The sequence below is a fragment of the Carcharodon carcharias genome, chromosome 14 (assembly GCF_017639515.1).
Source record: "Carcharodon carcharias isolate sCarCar2 chromosome 14, sCarCar2.pri, whole genome shotgun sequence".
Lineage (NCBI taxonomy): Eukaryota > Metazoa > Chordata > Chondrichthyes > Lamniformes > Lamnidae > Carcharodon > Carcharodon carcharias.
In genome coordinates, this window is record NC_054480.1 from 58,437,646 (window position 1) to 58,459,747 (window position 22,102).

A 22,102-nucleotide genomic window follows, 5' to 3' on the forward strand; every position below is an offset into this window, starting at 1 on the left:
TTTTTGTATAAGTAAAATTCTAAATACATATAGAACAATGGAATTTACAGATTAAATGGAGAGAAACATGTATAAAGAAAGACGGAAGGTTATGTTGTGTTGGGGTTGGGTGGGAGGGGGGGCATGTAAGATCTAACAGGACAATGTCAAACAATTTTGGGGAAGCCTCCAGCCATTTTTGCAGAAGTCTGCTATGTCCAGTAATCAAAGGTGGAGGAAAGCCTTTGGAATTCCACTGTCTAGTAGCTGCTGTGATAAATTTGCTGGCTTGCCTATTCAAAATTAAAATATATTTTGGGACTGTTGCCTTAAAGGGGGTGAGTAGTTTGAGATTTGTTATGGTATTAAGTAATTATAATATTATGTGTGTGCTTGAAATCTTTTCCTTTGTTAATAAATGTTTTAATTTACTTTTTAAGATCTCTAAAAGTGTTAGTGGACTCATTGCTTCTGATTTCAGTGCACAAATCTTCTTGAAATAAATATAGATTGGAAAACCATTGTGGTAGCGTGGCCAAGTTTCCCTTGTGTATTTGGTCCACCTGGCGCACATCACCTACCATGTCATAACATACCGTGTTTCTCCATTATCATTCATCTCATCAAGCCTCTGACCCCCATCAAGTATCAAGAGCTCATGAACTTCTGCATCACTCATATTATTTTGTCATATTATCATATTTTATCACATTATTTTAAAATGAAGAGCAGAAATTTCACAGGGCAGAATTTTCTGTTTGTCGACCAACTTGGTGGTGGGTGGGTGGCCAATTGCCACTGGAGAAACGGGCCGCGCCGCTATTTTCCGCGGGCGGGCCAATTAAGACCCGCCCAGCGGGTAAGTGACTCCCGTGGAGAACGGGAAAATAGTCGCGGGGGTGGGCGGCCTCAGATTGCTGGTTCCAATGGGGAGCCAGCAACCTGTATAAAGAGTTGCCAGGCAGCCTGCTTGAAGCAGCGCACCATGGCCACTCGGGGAGAGAGGGAAGGAGGACCAATTGGACAGCAGCATGAGCAGGAGGAGGGGGGGCAGGCTGCAGGAGAGGCCAGCGGGGGGGCAATGTGCCCCCTGATTTTCAGATGCATGCCTTGCTGTCCTCCTCCAAGAGGTGTCTGTCCGTCGGCACCTTCTGTATTCAGAGGATGGGAGGAGGAGGGCCCCCCATGTCACCAGCCAGGCGTAGAAGGAGGTGGGTGACAGTCTCAGTGCCCATGATGATGTGCGGTGCACTGGCACCCAGTGCAGAGAAAGATTTAATGATTTGCTGCGCTCTGGATGGGTGAGTACCATGTCGGTCTTGGCCATTTGACCCAGAAGGCAGCTTTAGCCTTTGAGCCCCCGCACCATGTCTTGCTGTTGTTACTGCATAGGGCATCTGTCGTACGCTGGGTGGGCAAATGGGTACTGACCATGCTTACATCAGCCTTAGTGGTTGAGGTGAAGAAGGGTTCTCCCCGCAGCATATGTTGGTGTTTGTGGCATTTGAGTAGTCTGAGGGCAACCTGCAGGGGAAGCCTTTAGACACATACGCAGAACTCCAACACATGTCATTGATGATAATGAGATGATGCAAGGGGTACCTCAAGGTGTTTTGGCCAAGTGGCATCTGCTGGCATCAGTGACACACCTAGTTGCACCTCCTTGCCATGGGCGGTAAGAGCCGTGTGATATTCAAAGTGATAGACGCTGAATGTGTCCAAGGTGGCTGTTGGGGGAGGGTGTTGAGACCAGCCACGCTATCTTCTGGGGATTGATCACCAGTGGTGTGGACAGGAGCCGCTGGAGGTCTCAGATGGGCCACTGTGGTTGGGGTGCGGCGTGCATGTGCAGAGTACATGAGCGAGCAGCCCCAGTAAATGCACTTCTCTGTTTTGCAGGCAAAAAGTCACCACAATGTCCGGGAGCGCCAGAGGACTAGAGGTGGGCGCGCCCTCCTCCAGCGCCTCACACCCTTTGAAGAACAGGCCATGGAGCTGGGCAGGAGACAGGAGGCCAGGGCGGCCGGGGGCAGCGAGGCTGGGGTCCAGCGGGCAGGTAGTTGAGGTCCGCAGTCCCATCCATTCTGTCTGCCCACAATCCAAACCACTGATTGTTGCTGCAATTATTAATGCTGAAACAATGCTCATTCACAGACTGAGACATTCTGACATGTGGGTCATACAGGAGGGACGCTCATCCCCTTGAGGATTCACGTCTCCACCACCTTCCAAAGTCATCTTATCCCATTTGTGACCACAATCACCATGGTCTAACATGCCATTGGATAAAAACAAAAAACGGCGGATGCTGGAAATCCAAAACAAAAACAGAATTACCTGGAAAAACTCAGCAGGTCTGGCAGCATCGGCGGAGAAGAAAAGAGTTGACGTTTCGAGTCCTCATGACCCTTCGACAGAACTAGGTGAATCCCAGGAAGGATTGAAATATAAGCTGGTTTAAGGTGGATGGGGTGGTGGTGTTGTGGGGGGGGGGGGGTCGGTTTTGGGTGGGGGGAGAGGGAGAGAAGTGGAGGGGGGTGGTGTGGTTGTAGGCAAAAGCAGTGATAGAAGCAGATCATCAAAAGATGTCACAGACGGCAGAACAAAAGAACACAGAGGTGTCGAAGTTGTTGATATTATCTAAACGAATGTGCTAATTAAGAATGGATGGTAGGGCACTCAAGGTATAGCTCTAGTGGGGGTGGCGAGAGCATAAAAGATTTAAAAATATTTAAAAATAATAGAAATAGGAGGGAAAAAGAAAAATCTATATAATTTATTGGAAAAAAAACAAAAGGAAGGGGGAAGAAACAGAAGGGGGGTGGGGATGGAGGAGGGAGTGGGATGCCATTGGATCACTGCTGCACAGCCAAAGATTTATTGCATCTTAGGGGGTTTGGGACCTCCAGCACCCTTTCAGCCAGTGTGCCCCACATTACTCTGTCCAAAAGGTCCTCAGCACCCTGTGAACATCATGGCACTCAATTAGATAAATGTCACCATGTTACTCATCCTTTCACCAAGGGGAAATGTTGCCTTCTGGACAACTGGGCTATGCCTCTCATAATGGAATGAAGGCCAATAATGTGACCTCTCAATCTCCTGTGATGGACGGCAAACGTCGTAACTGTTTGTGATGTTTCCTCAGCCCCGCAACTATCCAGGCCACAATGCACCCAGGTCAGGTACCTCTGCACTCTTCCCACTCCAACGGTACATAACATGCCATGTGGCATTCTGAGGCCATCTGACCAGCCTGTCTGCATGTGTGTTTAATGGTTGGGGTTCGTCTTGACTCATTTCCACTTCATCAATGTTCTTCTCCTAGGGTCTTGAAGGGTGAGTGACTTATGAGGCTGGGGGAGAAAGGGATGAAAGGTCGAACTGAATGCACGCTAACTGATGCACTGTCCTTGTTAATTTCAGCATCACCACCAGAGCGACCACACCTCGACACCGCAGCCCCCCCTCCACACCTGAGGGCCAACATGTGCAACTTGCGGCACAACATTTCAGCCAGCCAGGCACCAGCGCAGACACACACACCTCAGTGGGGACTTTACCATTGACCAGTGTCCCGGGCCACAGTGGAGAGGGCACATCACAATCACTGGAGGAGATGGTAGGGACAGAGAGTGCCGATGGCGCCAGCAGCCGAAGGGTTGCAGGGGACCAGGCACATGCTGAGTCCAGAACTGATGACGTGCCTCTGGAGTTGTCCCCAATGCAGCAGCTGCAGGACAGGCAGCAGGAAGTGCGTTTGCATCTAGCAGGGTTGCATGAGGGAATACATCAGTTGCTCTATGCGACGGAGGAGTCCAGGCAGAGTGCACGTGAAGGTTTGATCCTCAGGGCAGAGCTTCAGGCTTCCTCCAATGAGGGATTGGTGACTCTCAATCAAATGGAACATTTTATGATTGGGATACGCTCTGACCTGCAAGCCCTCACAGCGGTACTGGCCACGGTGGTCATTCCCAATGTGGGAGATGTTGTGAACACCAAGAGTTGGCACTCAGTGCCCATGCATCTGCGGTGAGCACGGAGGTCGAAAGGGACCTCATGCCGGCGCAGCAGCTGTCTGTTGTCGCTGTGAGCTCCTCTACGGATAAGGGCAGCAGCTCCTCCGCCCCTCTGCCAGTCAACGTTTCTTCCATTGAGGCTGCGACAACTGGGGAGGTGCCAGTTCTGGAACTGGCTACGCCCTCCCAGGCAGAGCCATCACAGGCTCCAAGGGCCAGAGATCACCCGTCAAGGACATCTAGGCCAATAGGTCAGCAGAGTCAGCAGGCTGTCTCTCAAGCCACTCCAAGCGATGGGGCGGCACCTAGACATAGCACCCAAAAACATAAGCAAAAAGCACCTTAGGGACTCCACGGCTATGTCACTGGTGATTTTGTGTTGCCCTTAGAATAGGGACCCGATTTTTTTTATTGCAATGGAGTGTTGTTTGCTTTACTTTTGGACAGAATAAAGTCTACCTCTGTTACCATGTCTTTTGTTTGTGGTGTATTTTTCTTTTCCACATATTTATCATGAGCTTTTGAGTGGACATTGATGTTTCTGTACTAAGCCCTTAGTTGCAGCTGAACAGGTGGCAGATGTGGCACCTAAGTGCCACTTATGGAAGCGCCAGGCAATGCTGGTCCTGCAGATCCATGTGTGCGGAGCTAGCTAAAGGTCTTTGGATTAAGTTGTCCCGAGTGTCCCTGCCTCCTTGGTGTAAACGCGGGCCGTCGTTCTGCCCCTCATCATCGCCCTCTGCTTCCTCATCCCCTGAGCCACTGCTGGATTCATCATGCAGCCTCATCCAGGGGGTCAAGGTCTTCATCGTCAATTGCATCCCCCCTTTCCAGCGCAAGATTGTGCAGGGCACAGCATGCTACCACTATCAGAGAGACGCAATCTGGGGGGTACTGGAGTCCACTCCATGAGTGGTCCAGGCAACAGAAGCACATCTTGAGAAGACCGATGGTTCTCTCCACCACAGCCCTTGTGCTGCTCTGACTCCTGTTGTACCGCTGCTCGGCTTCTGTTCTTGGATGGTGTGCACCATGAGTCTCTTTCTCAGGGGATAGCCCTTGCCACCCAGCAGCCAACCATGCAGCCGAGCCGAATCACTGAAGAGCCCTGGCACCTGGGAGTGTCTGAGGATGTAGGCATCATTGGAGCTGACTGGGTACCTTGCATATATTTAAAAAATCAGCATCCTGTGATCACACACTATCTGGAGAAACCCTTCCTGTTGACAAAGGCACCGGGCTCACCTGCTGGCGCCTTGATGACCGCATGTGTACAGTCTATAGCACCCTAGGTGTGTGGGAAGCCAGCAATGGCCACAAAGCCTCTGGTTTGCTGCGCCTGACTTGCCTGGTCGCAGCGGAAGTGGATGAAGGTGGATATCCATCTGAACAGAGCATCTGTAACCTGCTTGACACAAGTGTGGACAACTGATTGGGAGACACCGCAAAGATCACCCACCGAGCCCTGGAAGGAGCCAGGGGCAAAGAAGTGGAGGGCAACTGTGAGCTTCAGAGCTGCTGGCATGGTGTGTCCACCCACACAGTTAGGGGAGATCTCAGGGCCAATCATCTGACAGATATAGTTGACTGTCTCCCTTGAGAGTTGGAGCTTCCTTCAGCACTGCACCTCAGTCATATTGAGATAGCTGCTTCGCCGCCTGTAAACCCTGGCAGCAGGATAGTGGCGTCTTCTGCGGTCCCTTGTATCTTGGACAACATCTTAGCCCTGCGCCGCTTGTGCCTGCGCCTGGCCTCCCAATGATGGCTCCCCTGGAGGTTGATTGTTCAGTCCTGGCCTCTTTATTCTATCCCTCCCTTCCTCCTAAGGGGAGGAACCCATATCCCCAGGCTAAATGGAGGCCTCCAGAAAGCTGCAAGCCTCAGAAAGATTATTGTCTGCAGACTGGTTTCAAAGTACACTAGAAGCTCTTGGAAATCAATGAGAACTGCTAACAATCACACAGGCAACTTTTAAATACTTTCAGCAATTAAACCTTTGTGTAAAACATGAACAACCCCTCTGAGTCCACATATCCCAACATTGCATGAGTTTTCTTAAAAATTCTCCTGCCCGCCTCCCTGTTGGTCCCGTTCTCTGACCCGAAGTTCACACGGGCCCCTCAAAACCCAGGACAATTGGCAAGTTAAGGGCCTTAATGAGGAATTCAATTAATGGCGGGTGAACGCCCCGCTGCTGAGCACGCCCGCTGACTGAAATATCACAATGCTGCGTGCTGACGTTGGCACGCTTGCGCAACATCAGCACACATCATTTTAAGCGCTGACATGTGGGTTCCACACATCAGCCGGAAAATTCTGGCCACGACGTTCTAAATGTGATCTAACCAATGTTCTGTACAAATTTAACATTACATTTCTGTTTTTTCAATTCTATCCCTCTGGACATTAAGCATAATGCTTTCTTTGCTTTTTGTGGCTTTATTAACCTGCATAACCACTTTTAGTGATTTGTGTATCTGTGATTCAGATCCTTCTGCTCTTTTAGCCTTTTTAGGTGCTTATGTTCCAAGAATCATGCGGCCTCCTTATTTTTCCAACCAAAATATAATACCTCGCACTTATCGATAGTGAGGTTAGTACCCAATTGCACACCCAGTTTACAAGTTTATTAATGCCTTCCTGTATTTGGTTACAATCCCCTGTATTAACTATCTCTCTCAGTTTGGTGTCATTCACAAATTTTGAAACTGTTCTCCCATTCCCAAGTCCAAATCATCTATGTAAAGGCTGAACAATAGTATTCCCAACACTGATCATGTGGAACACAACCTTTCACCTTTTGCCTATCTGAATATTAACCCCTAATGTCTGTGTTCTGTTTTCTAGCCAGCTTGCTATCCCTTGGACTTTTAGGGCCAGATTTTTGCAGAGCCAGACTGACTCCAGAGGCCTTTAAATATGGCAGTGGGTTGTGGATATGGAAGTTTCGCCCCCATTTCTGGTAGATACCATTTTTACTAGTGGGGGGAAGGCGTGGGTAAGGCATGAGTCACACAGTTGAGAAACCTGAACTCAGCATGGCCATTTTAAATTGGCACTGAGTTTAAACTTTTTCACTGCTTGACAGGCCTTAATCCGCTGTGTGCAAGTCACAAATTTATAGGGGAGGCATAAACACTCTTGCAGGGTAGAAAAGGTCGCTTTACATGTCAAAACCAAAAGTTATTTAAAGAACTGGCTCTTTAACAATGAAAAAAAAGGCTGCAGGTGTCAGTTAGTGTTAAAAAAGCAAACACCTACTGCTGGAGTTCGTTGACTGTTCAGCTGGTGTAGCTTAGCGAAAAAAAAACATTAGCCACCTGTTCCTGCAGTTTCAATAGACTTCATTGTTGACATTTCCCAAGGGCTGTTATTACAGCTGATCCCATTATGAATGCTTGACTGAAGTTTAAATGCTCTGAAACAACTTGCCTCTGCTTAATAGTTTTAAAAGCTTTTAAAGCTGCCTTTGATGAATAGAAGTATGTTTTGTTTTACAGCAGATTAACTACTTGAGATGATTTAATATTTTTGAACAGGTTTCATGAATTATAGTTTTTCTTTCTGTATCAAGTGCATATCAGTGAGGTCTATCTTAGAATGTTAAAAGCTTAATTGTTTTCAATTTCACATGGCTCCTGAGGTCTACCCATAGTGAATACTGGATGAGTAGAATGGGAAGAGGGTTTAGGGTGGCATGAAGGTGGCATAGAAGGAATGAGGGGGAATGTGGGATGGCATACAGGGGTGAGGGGTGAGGGGTGTGGGCTTTTATAAAACTGGCCGAAGACTGAGAAAACTGAGGAGGGCCTTTTAACCCCCAATCCTGAGTGAAAATTGTGCATGGCAGGAGTTGTTGTCATGGAAATGGGTTGGCCGAGTAAGGAGGTTTTCCAACTCAAGCTTCCTGCATCGATGGCGAGAATCTGTCTTTTAGTTTTAGATTGCTACAATGCTGTGAATTATTGTTGAGTGCTGGGCAGTTTTGTATGTGCTGACTTGTTAGAGACTTGATGGAAACTGACAGAACTCAATTCCCTTGACGTCACTGCTGACATCTGTTCTGTTTGGATCCAAGCCAAGGTCATTGGGGTAGATGGGACAGTGTTGTTAATGGTCATAGTATTCTAATACTCTGTGCCAAAGAATCCCACAGGATTTAACTTTTTGAAAGGAAATAATTTGCTTTTGACTAATTGATGGATACAAACCTATATTGGATATACAAAATGCTGTCTTATGCAGCTGTGTTATTAAGACATCGTAAGTTACATTCTCTGGGCTGTTTTCGGTGAATGTAGCAAGTGACACAAATAGAGTCAAAGAGACTGATGATGCCGCTATCTGTGGAACAGCTTGGCATCATCTAATCATTACCTCCTTATTTATCTTGTGCCTTTCAACCTTGATGGTGTCCTGCACCACAGGGCCTATGTGTTGATCTGTTTGGTATTATTGTTTGCCAACATTTTGAAGAGAAAGAGGGATCATCATAAGAGTGGCATTCAAGGCTCTACTAACTACACAGTTTGGTATTATTGTCAGCATTATATCTATTAAAATCTCTCCCTCAAAAATCTCCAAGCCAAACTCTCAAAAGCACTGACGTTTTTTGTATGAGACGAAATGAAGAACACATGCTAAAAACCAAATATTGGCATTTGTAAAATGATCTCAGAGGCAAAATATAAAGGGAATGTTATCAAAATCACTTACTGATTGAATTTATTGACCAGCGTTCATGTTGTGTTCGTAGCCATGATGTGAGGTATAAAGGGGAAGAAACAAAAGCCTTTCTGGGACTATTCATGGATCAATAGCATATGATAAAAGCGGCGGGGATGAAGGAGGGAGAGACAAGGATTCTTTTTTGGTTTGTTTCGGTGTGGTTATCAATTTAGCAAATTAAATTTTCTTAAATGATCCCTTCCAGATAAAATCAGAAGTTTGCTTTTGGGAATGAATAACGATCTGCCTTCCCTCAAAATATTTTAGGAATTTGACAATTATGATAGTAAAAGGTGGGACATGGGCATTGGTGATGCTGGAAGAGTTACAAATTGGCTACCAATAATGTAAAACATTGCAACTGAAATTTTAGAGTTTCCCACACAAATTCATGGGTTAGCATTACTACAGTCATGGAACAAAAGTTCAGAATGTTTCAGTTCTTAGGTGTTATTTCCATGTTCAAAGTGTGCAACTTGATCCCGTTGCTCCTTGAGCAATTCAATTATTTTCTCTCCAATGATCTTCTAAAATGTATTTCAGCTCTTTACATGTGTAATAACTATTGTAATGTAGAATCTAAGCAGTCAATTTGCACACAGCAAGGCCCACAAGCAGTATGATAATTGCCTGCTATCTATGGAATTGGTAAAGGAATAAATAATAAGGAGATTTGTTGGAATTTGCTACGTTACTTTATGTTAATATTTGATCTGTTTCTACTTGTTTTGAAGTTCTTGGTGTCAATATTTCATCCCAGTTAAAATACAAAGATTGAGGTCTTTACATTCCTTGGGAACCCCACCAGACTCTCATTGTAACTCTAGGGGGAGTTTGAAAGAATATCTACAAAATGGCTGTGAGCTGGACATATTGATGATAAGTTTGACATGGGTGGGACTGCAAAATCAGGCAGCATTGCATCATTCATTCCCTATGCCTGATATTCAGTTAATGGAAACAACTATGGCATATGGAGCATGTAACAGATGACTGATGCAAGACCAACCATTTTGAATTTCCTCCTTTGTCCATTCCCACTCATACTGGATTATTTCCATTTGGTGTTAGTGAGGTATAGCACAGAATTACCAGTGCTCTTGCTTCGTCCACTCTATTGATGCAACCAATACAGCCACTTGAATTTGGAGGAATAGATAATTAGCATGACCAATGGAAGTTTGCTCAGTGTTGCTGAATCTTCTAATAAACATTTCATAAATATATCATGGGTAACATTTTCCCCCCATTGGGGGGGATGTGCGGCAGCGGGCGCAGGCGAGCGGGTTCCTGATCGGCGCCCAAAGTTGGAGGGTGCACCGCTATTTTACATGGGTGGGCCAATTAAGGCCCACCCAGCGCGACATCTGCCAGGAAGCGCTGTGCATTCCCTGTGCGGACGAGGGGAGATTCCCTCAGCCGGGAGTGTGCTCTTACGCGCAAGCGTGTGAAAAAGCACACAGATTTCCCTGAGGCAAAGTGTGCCTCAGGGAGATCGGCTCAGATGTTAAGCTTTAAATAAAGCTGAGAAAATAATTTCACCGCCATGTCCCCTCATGTGACATTCACATGAGTTGAGAAATGTCCATATCTTTTATTTTGAAATATTCTTACATTTTTAAATCCCTCATAAAACCTCATCCTGCTCGTGGATAAGATTTCATGCTTTTGCTAAAGGCTGCCTGGTCTCTACGCCTACCCACCAAACTTAAGGTTGGACGGGCAGGTCCATTAATTACCTTAATTACTTTTTTAAAGGCCTTAAGTGGCCGTTGACAGTTTGACGGGCATGCTGCAGAGTCGGCTGCACACCCGCCGAACTGACAATCTAACTGATGCGCGGATACGTTAGGACGCCTGCCCAACATCACCCCACGTCATTTTACACATTGGAGAGCAGGCCTGTACCCCGCTTGCCGACCGGAAGATCCTGCCCCATACATATCTTTTACAATATATATTTCATAAATAAATACTTAACAAATAGAACAAGATTTATGCTGCGAGAAAATGTTACCTTGCTAAGGTGAGGAAAATAGACCATGAATTGTACTATGAGCAAGTACACTATCCATTGTCATGAAATCATAACATTTTGCATTGGTAACACAGACAGAATTCTTTTCTTACACTTAATGACAAGAATGATTTCCAGGCCTCAGTGAATTAAAAGTACTGTCACTCTGGTAAAATGAACCCACTGATGCAGCTGTACAAGTGCAGTGGTCTATGCTAATTTTATGGGGATGTGGGTGCCATTGCTCAATGAAGTGATAATTCATGCGTGGGAAGCAGGAATATGATCATTCACTTTTGTAAATTTCCTTTTAGAGGTTTAACAACCATTCACAATTTTTCACAGTTATTTGAAAATCATTCTTAAGAAGGAAAAGTCATTCATAGCCATAGAACAAAACAAATATCTCATGGTGGTGCATGTATTTCATTTGTATAAGCAAAATAATAATTCAAAATCATTAAACTTTACAGGCACCTGTAAAACAGCCTTTATTTTATTTGAATCAATAGTCCTTTTGGAAGCGAAACTAGCATACATTCCAAAATATTAAATAGCAAAAAAGAACAGATATTCTTCCATTAAAGATAATCTTATAACTGAAGAAGAATGAAGTAATGATTAAGTTATGAGAATGATCACAAGCACAGTAACCTGAATATCCTGCTTTTTGTTGTGTGTACTATTTGTGCAATAAAATATTTTAAAAAAATATCAATGTATCTTTCTGTCACTGTCCCACAGTTTAATCCCCTATCTTTATTACTCTGCAATAGGATTGCCTTATTATTCCTCACTTATATAGTAAGGCTTAATCATTCACTCTTCATTGGGGCAAGGATGACCTTTAAAAAAAGCATTTTTCATGAACGCTGGACGTCTCAAAGTGCTTCATGTTCAATGAAATAGATTTCAAGTGTGTTCACTGTTATAATAAAGGAAACGTGCTAGCCAATTTGCACACAGAGGTGGGGGTTTCCGTGCCTGCTGGCTTCGGGCGTGTTCGGTGACATGAGTGGACAATGTGGTGCAATCGGTTTCACAACGGTGTGAAATGAATTTGTGATTTTCCCCTCAGCCAGCCGATGGCGGGCTGCGATATCCACAATCAGGTGTCATGAACATCATTGTAATACATCAGTATACCATTATAAGGCCAGCCTGCCGGAATTGTAACGCCCCGCACCCCACACCCCTCTCCCCACCGGCCCCATTGGGTTATCTGCCCACATCAGCGGGAAATCATGCCTGTGTAGAACACTTCTTGACAAGTATGACGTGCAGAAGCTGGGGCTTCCCCATCACAGCTTTGCTCACATCGCAGAAATCCAAAGAGCAGACGATTCTGGAGTCCAACACCAATGGCACTCTGGAGGAATGTTCATGGCATGCTGGGTGCACTCTCATGGACATGACTCTGCTGCAAAGCAGCTCACAGAAGTTGGAAAATCACCGTTGATGCTCATAACAGATGATGGTCAAGGGGTCGGAGAGGAAGGTCTAGGATTGACTGCGCAAGGAAGAAGTGTCGGGGGGGTGAGGTTGGGAGGGGGCACGAAGGTTTAAGGGGGGAGGCTGGGATTGGGGGAGGGTGTATGGGGAGGAGGGGTTACGGGGGCGAAGATGGAAACTGGGGAGGTGGGTGTAAGGGAGGGTGTAATGTGTAAGGGAAGGAGTGCAGAGAGGGGAAGGAATCCAGGGAAAGGAAGGAACACAGAAAGGGGAGGGAGGTAGAGGAAGATGAAAGAGTGGAGGAAAGAGTTGGGAAGGGGAGGGACTAAAGCTGGAGGAAGAAGTAAGGGTGTCTGAGGAATTCAGGAAAGAGTGAGGCTGGGGAAAATAGTTGGGGGGGAAGGCTTATGGGTAACGATAAAGTAAGGCTGGAGAAAGGTGTCAGGAAGGGGGAAGGATCAAGTGGGGGCAGTTCGGAGGGGTGGGGGGACTGGGGGGGGGAGGTGGGGAGGTGGTTGGTTATGGAAGGCGTTCCGGGGGGAATGGGTCTGGAGCTGGGGATGTGCAAGTGAATGTACAAGGGAGGGGTCTGATAGTCCATGTCTGCCTCCTGAGGAGCGTACTGAAGGTGTGTATGGTATGAAGGAAGGGTGAGAATGACCGAGGGCAGAGTGAGGCAGTAGGATGGGAGGGTGAGGGTCCGACGGCAGCATTGGAAGGGACAGCGAGGGTGGTTGCTGGGGACTTGGAGGCAGATACATGCCCTGGGGGCGGAAAAGAGGAGGTCAGGGAGGTGAATGTGGATGGGGGTGGGATTTTCAGCAAGAAAGGGCATGTTCACCTTGACGTCCCCGAAGGGAAAGGGTTGTGCTTGGTAGGCAATGGAGAGGAGGTAGAAGGTAATGCCAAGGGCCTCAGTGGTGATGGGGGAAAGGAAATAGGTGACTGGGGGAGGGGAAAATATGGGGGAGTTTACTAAAAGTTAATCCAGACCATGCTGTCCAAACCAAAAGTGAAACAACAGTGATGGTGGGTGAGATCAGGTGCTGCATGGGCATGTGATCATTGGGTGGGCGGAGATGCAGGTCAGCTCAGATGGACAACTGAAAGCAAACCCCAGCAGGCAGCATTGAAAATGCTCAGGAAATTGACTGGAGTATGAAACGTGAAGGATCTGCGTGCATGTGAGCGTGCTTGCACAAGTGACTGCAAAGCCCTGCTACACATAGGCTTTTCCCTCTGCAGTGACAGAGGACAAGGTTGAGGAGCTCACAAGCAAAGGGGACTAAGAGGGAGAGGACAGCCTCTGAGATTCCTCAGTGGATGACTCTGGGGTGTCCAGTTGCCGCTCCTCCTCACTTCGGGTGCCTGACTCGTTGTGGGGACAGAGTGCCTGAAGGGACATCGAGGTAATCCGTTTCCCTCTCGTGCTGCCACTTCAGGAACTCAACCATGGTTACCGCGATGGAGTGCAGGTCTGCACATATCTCGTGCTCTGCTGGACCATGGTCTCCGTGGCCTCAGCCATCTCCCCCATGGAGATCTCCATATACACACATGTGGGCAGCACTTCATCAGAGAGACAGCAGACACATTCCTCTGACTCACGTGCCACTCTGTTGAGGGTTTCCAACAGCTCTGCTGAATGTTCTCCCACCTTCTGCTGACTCTCCAGGACGAGTTGAAAGGCCGAAGCCAGAGGTTCATCATCTAACTCAAACATCACAGATGCCTCCTCCCCAGCACTTCTCTGTGCGCTGGGGAGCTCGGCTGAACCTGCACCCTCCTGTTGCTGTGGATATATGTCCATGCAGTGACCACCAGATTGTGAACCAGAGTCTGCTCTAGATCTAGGTCCCACCAAGGTGTGTGTCTCTGCGCTGGTGGAGGGTGTGGGTAAGCACTGTGATGGGTCTTCCAGACTGCTTATTTCCAGCTCTTCAGTGGAAGAGGTGACCTCTTGACCACAGATGAGGACCTAGATGTAGCTGATGGACTGTTTGGCTGAGGGTGTCGGTCTGTTGGCACAGCTCCATGTGAACCAAAGTAGAGATGATTAGTGCATGGCAGCAGAGTCAAAAGCAGGAGAGAGAGCACTCACAGTTGCATTGAGGGAGGGATGATGTGGTGCAGGATCCTTACGAGTGTGTTCATCGCTGACCTCACCGTCACCACAGGCAGAGTCCACATCCTCACCAGTCAGCATGATGGCATGGCCCTCAAAGTGAGTTAGGGGGCTCATGTGGACCCCACTCCACCCCCCTCCCCCCCAACCCCCAGTCTGGGACCTTTCCCTGCTTATGTCAGCCAGTTTCTCTTGCATGCAAACAGCTGGAGAGAGTGTGAGCAGGATGCATGTCACTGCGTGAAATGTTTGTGTGATGAGCGGAGTCATGGATGGGACGAGGATGTGAGCACAAGAGGATATGAGCCTGATGGAGATGTGAGGGTGTGTGAGAGAGTTAGTGATGTTGTCCCTTGAGGTGCGAGATCCCTGTGAATATGTGATGGGGTTGTGAGTTTGTGAGTTGAGAGTGATGAGAAAAGTGAATTGGATGAGACCATTCATACTGTGGCGGCACTGGTTGGCTGTCCTCTTTTACAGGGCATTAACGCTGGCCACCTCTGCCACCGCCTCCCATTCTGGATTTGTGATGCCTCTGCTCATCCTGCAGCCAGAGCAGTGGGTAGAGGACATCATGGTAGGCCTCCACAGCATCCAAAAGGCCTTCCAGTGACATGTTATTAAAACTTGGGGCAGCAGACTTTTTGTCTTTTCTGGATATCTTCCCTGCAGTAGTCATGGGCTAGAAGCACTGAGATATGTACATGCAACTGGGCTTTAAGTATGGTGCCCGGCGTGATGAAGGTGAGGTGATGGTGTGGATGGTAAATGAGAGTGCACCTGCCATTGAAACACCTTGTTTCCTGGGAGTGCATAATTTTTGTGGCAGTTTTGAGATGATATGGTGTGAAAACCTACCATTGTGATGTTTTACCCGCCAGCTACTGTACTTAGTACAAATCTGGGATGATTCCGCCTAGAAAGTCTGCAGGATTTTCCCCCTGGTCCATTTAAATCTTCAGCATTGACAGGCTAATTAACCTTGTTAAAGACACTGCCCGTCCAAGCTTAAGGCTGGCGGGCAGGCCAGGAGCCCCAGCAAGCTCCAGATTATTCATGAAACTTCATCAACTGGCGGGATGAAGTTTCATGTCCGTTTTTAAAAAATTTAATAAACTTTATGTGTTTCTTATTAACATGTCCCATCTCATGTGACATTGTCACATGAGGGGGGCATGTTAATAATTTTAATATTGCTCTATTTTTTGACTTTTCTTACGTGTCAGTAAACTCCCTGAGACAGCACTTTGCCTCAGGGAGCAGTGCACTCTTAAGTATGCATGCGTGAACAAGCGCACTTTGACAGTTGGGGATTCCCTCCCCCCCCCACCCCTGCACAGGAAGCACATAGCACTTCCTGTCGGGAAGGCAGGTGGGCGGGCTTTAATTGGCCCGCCCACTCAAAATGGCGGCGGGCCCCATTTCGACGGCAAAGGCCAGCTGCCCGCCCGCCACCGAGCCAGTGGGGCCCGCTCGCCCATCAAGGGCAAAATTCCGTCCAGTCTCACCAACAGCAATGTTATAATGACCAGATAATCTATTTTTGTGATGTTGATTGCGGCATAAATATTGGCCAGGACACCTGATAACTCCTCTGTTCCTCTTTACAATGGTGCCCTGGGGTTTATTACATTTGCTTGAGAGTGCAGACAGGGCCTTAGTTTAACATCTCATCCAACCAATGGCACCTTCAACAGTGCAACACTCTCTCAGTATTCAACAAGAATGTCGGCCTTGCATAGCCTCACATAGACTTCCCACTTTCTATCTCACATATACTGTTTGGGATTTTGTTGGGCTAACAGGGCCAGAGAACCGGCAGGGAACCCTAGAATCAAGTCCCCTTCGGCCATTTAATTGGCCACTATTAGACCTTCCCAATGATTTAAAAAAAAAAATCATTCAGGGGATGTGGGTGTTACTGGCTTGGCCAGAATTTATTGCCCATCCCTAAATTGCCCTTTTTTTAGAGGGCACTTAAGAATCAACCACATTGTTGTGGGTCTGGAGTCACATGTAGGCCAGACTAGGCAAGGTCGTCTAATTTCCTTCCCTAAAGGACATAAGTGAACCAGATGGGTTTTTACAACAGGTCTCTGGTGGCACAAGTCCTGCCCACTGAGAACTGCCGGCTAATCATAAGCCAGTAGCTCTTCATTGTTGCCAGTGCTAGTGGGTGCAGTGGCTGCTCATGGCACTGCACATACCCGAGGTCTGGGATAACAGAGGGTCCCCAGACTACAGACAAGTGAAGACAGGATGGGCGTCACAGGAGATTGGAGTAAGTTGAGGTTTGGAGGTAAGGGCAGGGTGTTCACTTTCATCACCCACTACCTCTTCTCCCAGCCTGATTCTGGGTCCCTTGATCGAGCACAGAATGCCTGATAGTGAGGCCCCCCCACTCTCTGGGAGGCCACTGGCAAACCTCAATCATGTTTCTGGGTGGCCTTCCAAGGGTGCAGGAGAGTCATGCAGCCTCCATTTAACCCCTGTGATACCATTAAATTGACATGAGCTCAGGGGTAATGGTTGCTTATTCATGATCTTAAATGACACCCTGCTGCTGTCGGCTGGGAATCACATGTACGTCCCTTCTGCCCTCCAACTTAATTAGGGGAAGCTTTCTCACCAATGGGAGGCTGAAGTGGGCCTCTCCCATGGTGAAGTGGGCCAAACACCATTGTACCCACTGCAATGGGCTGCATTAAATCCAGCTGAATAATTTACTTTGAAACATTTACAGACGTATAGAACACATAACGCCACTGTAATGTATATTTTTTTTAACTTATTTAACCTAGGATGGATCATAGTGTGACAGCCGTGCAGTTATGACATTGTAGGTTTTTGAGGGGACTTTTAAAAAAATACATTCCTGCTTTAAAAAGCTTTATGTTTTAAAATTAATTTCAAAATGGAAGTCACAGCAGACAGCTGTATACATAGATGATTGCTTAAGCATTGTTGAACCATATTATCTCAGAATCAGTCACCAAGATAGCCATTAATAATTCAAGGATTCATTGGACAACACAATTGGGTTTTCTAAAAGTGTGAAAACTCATGGCTCATTTGATATCGGCAGAATGGACTTCTTCAAAAGGCGACAATTTAACTTCTTTGCTTTGTTGGACAATGACTCATCTAACTTAAAATATCAGCCATTTTTTTGTTTTTGAACTGTATAAAGGAAGCTGTAAGAAGCCATTTAGCGTGGCAGTATGTGTGATAATACCAACTCATAGCTGTCAGATGAACTAGTCATGAGCCATATGTGAGAGCTGGGGTTCCCTGCCATTGGAAGTTGCAGAGTAAGGTATTCAGAAAATCATCCCTGGTCCGCTGAGAAGAAACCAGGCAACCTTCAAGTGGCAGCACCTGCAGTTTCCAGTGCAGAAAGGAGCCTATACTCTCTCCAAGTATCTGTTCTATGTATTGAGCCTACAATAGGAAAACTCTGACTATTCAGATTTATAAGCCATCGCAGCTGCTAAACCAAATGTCAAGTTTCAAACCCTTCACTTTTAAAGAAGGAATTCAAGCAATGGGTCCACAATGATATCGCACAGTCCAATTTGAAATACAATCTTTAAGTAACTTTTTTCCTTTATCTGCAGTTTATTTTTTTGCATCTGTATTTTACTTAATAATGATATGAAATGGAGCTAGTTTGGATGAGTTGTGTTGGTATTTGTGGGTGTTAGGAATGAGTTTTAGCTTTAATATTTAAGTTTGATTTGTATTTCTGCATCGTTGTGCTAAGAAAGGTCAAATTGAGTTTTAATTTCACTTTAAAAAGATGCTTGCAATTCTAATGAGAGTTTACGACTTAAGAAGTTAAGCAAACACAACAGTAGAAGAATTGAGCTGTTGCCTAGCAACAGGGAGCCAGAGAGGCAGATCCGTCTCACAGACACACAAAAAGAGAGAAACAGCAGTCTATTTTGGAAGCTGTTGGAGTTCAGTTGGTTTAGAAGACAGCCTAAAAGGGGCAGATAGACAGCTCCAAGCTAAAGTTGGTTGAACGTAGCTGCCAGAGAGAGACTGGAGCTAGAAGATGACAGATAGCTAGTCCCAAGCGAAAGAAAATACCCCAGAATCCAGAGAAGTGGAACAACAGAAAGTTCCAAGAAGACCTTCTAGTCATAGGAAGGACAAGATCCTGAAAAAAGTCCTGTTATGTTAAGTTAAGAGTGAGGGGCAAGAGAAAGGCTCCAAGCTTCATATCTAAAGAGTCAAAAGCTGCAGAAAGCAGATTTAAAGTGAGAACACCTTGCAAGAGGCAAGAAGGCCCAAAGAGGTAACTGAAGATCTGTAACTCTTTGCTATGGGCATGCAAAACAGTGGTACAGTTGATGGCTGAGTTGGTGAGAGAGAGTGTGCGGAAGACAGCTTGAATGCATGAGATGACCCAAGGAAGAGGAACATCAGAAGGAGAGTTCGAAACCCTGGGGGTGAACACTTGCAGAAGGCATCTGAGAGAAAGCATCGGTTTGGGAGAAGATTCCAAGGCGAGGTCTTGTAGAGTGGAGATTTGAAACCCTCATTTTAAAGACAAAGTTCAATGAGACTAGTTGGCTTTCAGTGTAATAAGCATCTGGGGAAGCTGATGAGAGACCCATAACATCTGTTTGAGATGGCATCTATCACTTGATTCAGTGTCTGGTGCGTCTGACCACAGGACATCATAGATTTACATGGACTGTGTACTTACTGTGGTCTTAGAGTGTAAGATAGTTTTCACAACTTGGCAGATAAAATTTAGTGCAGAGAAGTATGAAGTGATTCATTTTGAAAGGAAGAATTTAGAGAGACAATATAAAACAAAGGGTACAATTCTAAAGGGTAATGCAGGAGCAGAGGGACCTGCGGTACACCTGCACAAAATATTGGAGGCAACAGTGCAGGCTGCGAGTGCAGCTAATAAAACCTATGGAATCCTGGGTTTTATAAATAGGAGCATAGAGTACAAAAGCAAGGAAGTTATGTTAAACCTGTATAATATACACATTCGGCTTCAACTGGAGTATCGCGTCCAGCTCTGGGCACCACATTTTAGGAAATTGGTTTACAAATCGGATTCAGAGTGAGCAATGTCACTGCAGTCACCCGCAAACTGTAGATCATGTTTATCGATGGAGGTCAGTTTGGTTTTGGCATGGAGATGATCGGATTAAAGAGTTTTCCATCTAAAGGGTAGTTAATACTGACACAAGAAGACAGTTGATCTTTGATAAGGTGAATAACCACTGTCAGGTAGATTGTAACTAATATATAGGCCTTTACATAGTGGTGGGTAAAATACAGCCAGCATTGAGGGCTACTGCAATAAAGGAATCATGACTCTGCCAAGATGATGGGCATTCACCTGCATGATGCACTGCTTATGGTCATATTTCAGCTGCACTTTGAAGTACTGGAATCCTTTTTGTTTCAGGAAAATGGCAGAGTTCACATGAGCCAAATGCAAAGCAATATGCATGCAGACCATGGCACTCTGCACAATGGGGAAGCCAGCAGTTTGAGCATACTCCCATGCTTACTCTGGCTGCTTATCTCTGACAAGAGGGTGCAGAGAGTTTCAGTACCTCACTTTTGCAGCAGTGCATTATAAACTGGGAGATGTTGCTTATTTTTTCCATCAGTAGCTTGTAAAGAGTCAGATGTCTAAAGGTTAAGAGCCACATTTATCTTGGCAGCTGCAAGTAATGCTGCCCTTGTCTTTCTTTGAGGTTGCAATTGAGACACATTTGTTGTCTTAGGTGTGAATTGCAGCCATGACCTCTGAAACAAAAATGTCTAATGCATTGGTCAATGCTAAAGTTAAGTGAATTACTCCCTAAAAACTCTAGACAAATATAGCCTTTTGCTGAGAGACCTTTTCCCCTGCTCTTCCTTCCTCTTCTAGCAGCTCGTCCTGCTTTGTGAACCTTCATTTCATTCTCACATTCATGCTCAATTCTAAGCGAAGGTCCTACAGGCCATCTATATCTGGAATCAAGCTGTTTCAGTTCATCCTTTAAAACACCAAAAATGTGACTTCAGTGATTTCAGCACCAGCCAGACCACGCCACGAGGCTACTGAAACTGTCAACAAGTATAGGATAATTCCAAAATGCATAGAATTGTACCAGCAGCCAGAAGTAATAATCCAGCAAACAACCTATAAGTGGTTCATGATCCCTTGAAGTAGTGCTGGTGGGATGTCTTTCAGGCTGTTGAAAGCTGTTCAGCCATGCAAGATTGGAATAGGGTGTTGGCTGAAGTATGCATTTGAAAATAGCAGCACTGGTATCAAATCAAATTTGCACACTAAGATAAAAGCAAAAAAACTGCACACTAATTGACATCATAATCTATCATCTCCGACCATTGATAGATGCACGTGTGCACAGTAGTGTACCAAGGTAGCTTTGGGTGCACTTTGTGCCGAATATGTGCTTAAGCATTTATGACCTGAATTTTAGCCTTAAGAAGGCTGATTAGGAACTAAAGAACGGTTGTTACAGAGCTCAATTGCTCCCCCAGTACCTTTCACATAGGGTCAGCTTTTCATTGTTCAAGATTTTCTTGATCAAATGACAATTCTGGAGACTAGAATCTTCCGCAGATATGAAGCTCAAAATGTACAGTTAAAGAATAAACTATACAAATAAAATGTTTCAGTTCATAGCTTCATAATAATCCTGATTTATATTATTCATTGTTACTTCCATAATACTTGATAGTGAATGCTTAACATTAGTTCCTTCAAACTGACAAAAATTGTTATTGCATTGTATATCAAAAACATATATTACATCTATAAATTGTTAATACATTGCATATCAAAAACATAGACTGCTATAAATTAATAAGTTTGCAGTGGATTGTAATACTATTATATATTTGTAACAGTTGCGTTGTGATGACCTTTGACCCGAAAGCAGTACAGTAAGGAAACTTTGTAATTTCTTTAAAATATCTGTGGAATCTGTAATTATTTTATAGAATGTTTGTAAAGAACTGTCAAGAGTTTGCAACAATTTTTAAGGGATCAATTGCACCTTTCTTGGATAATAAAAAAATACTGGTCCACATGACTTGGCAACCCTTGACCCAGAAGCAGTACCAACAGGAAGGAAGTTAAGATATGGACATTGCGAGTGGCTAGACACAAAAGAGAGCTGCAGACACAATGGAAAGCTACAAGCAGATGACACAGATGCAAATGCAAAGAGAAAGGCAGAAAGACACAGGAAGCAGAAGGCACTAAATTTTTGAGAGGAAAAGAAGCAAATCTCTCTCAGGAAGAGATCAGCATTTCCTGTTTGGCAAAAAGGACAACTGGAGTTCTTGGTGACAATATGCAAGCTTGGCTATAAAGGTTTAAAACCTGGAAATCTGTGTGAATGGCTCAGATATATTTAAGAGCTGGGTGTTTTCCCAGCAGTGGCCAAACCATAAACCAAGGTGTTATTGGTTGGTTGGTTGAAAAGGAACTCTGGAAAGCTATACCATCAACACTGCTCTGACCTGACCTGAGATGGGCATAGAAGTGTACCTTGCTGATGAAAATCATAACTGAAACTCGAGAGGTGAAAGCTGTTGTCAGATAGGACTCCTGAACTATTTTTTGTAAATTAGGAATGGCATATTGTGGAACTGTGTAACTGTGTAATGTCAAGATGCTTGTGTAAGACATTCATTCATTGGTTCTGGGCATCACTGGCTAGGCCAGTACTTCTTGTTCATCCCCAATTGCCCTTGTTCACACATAACCGTCACACATCGGCCAGGCCA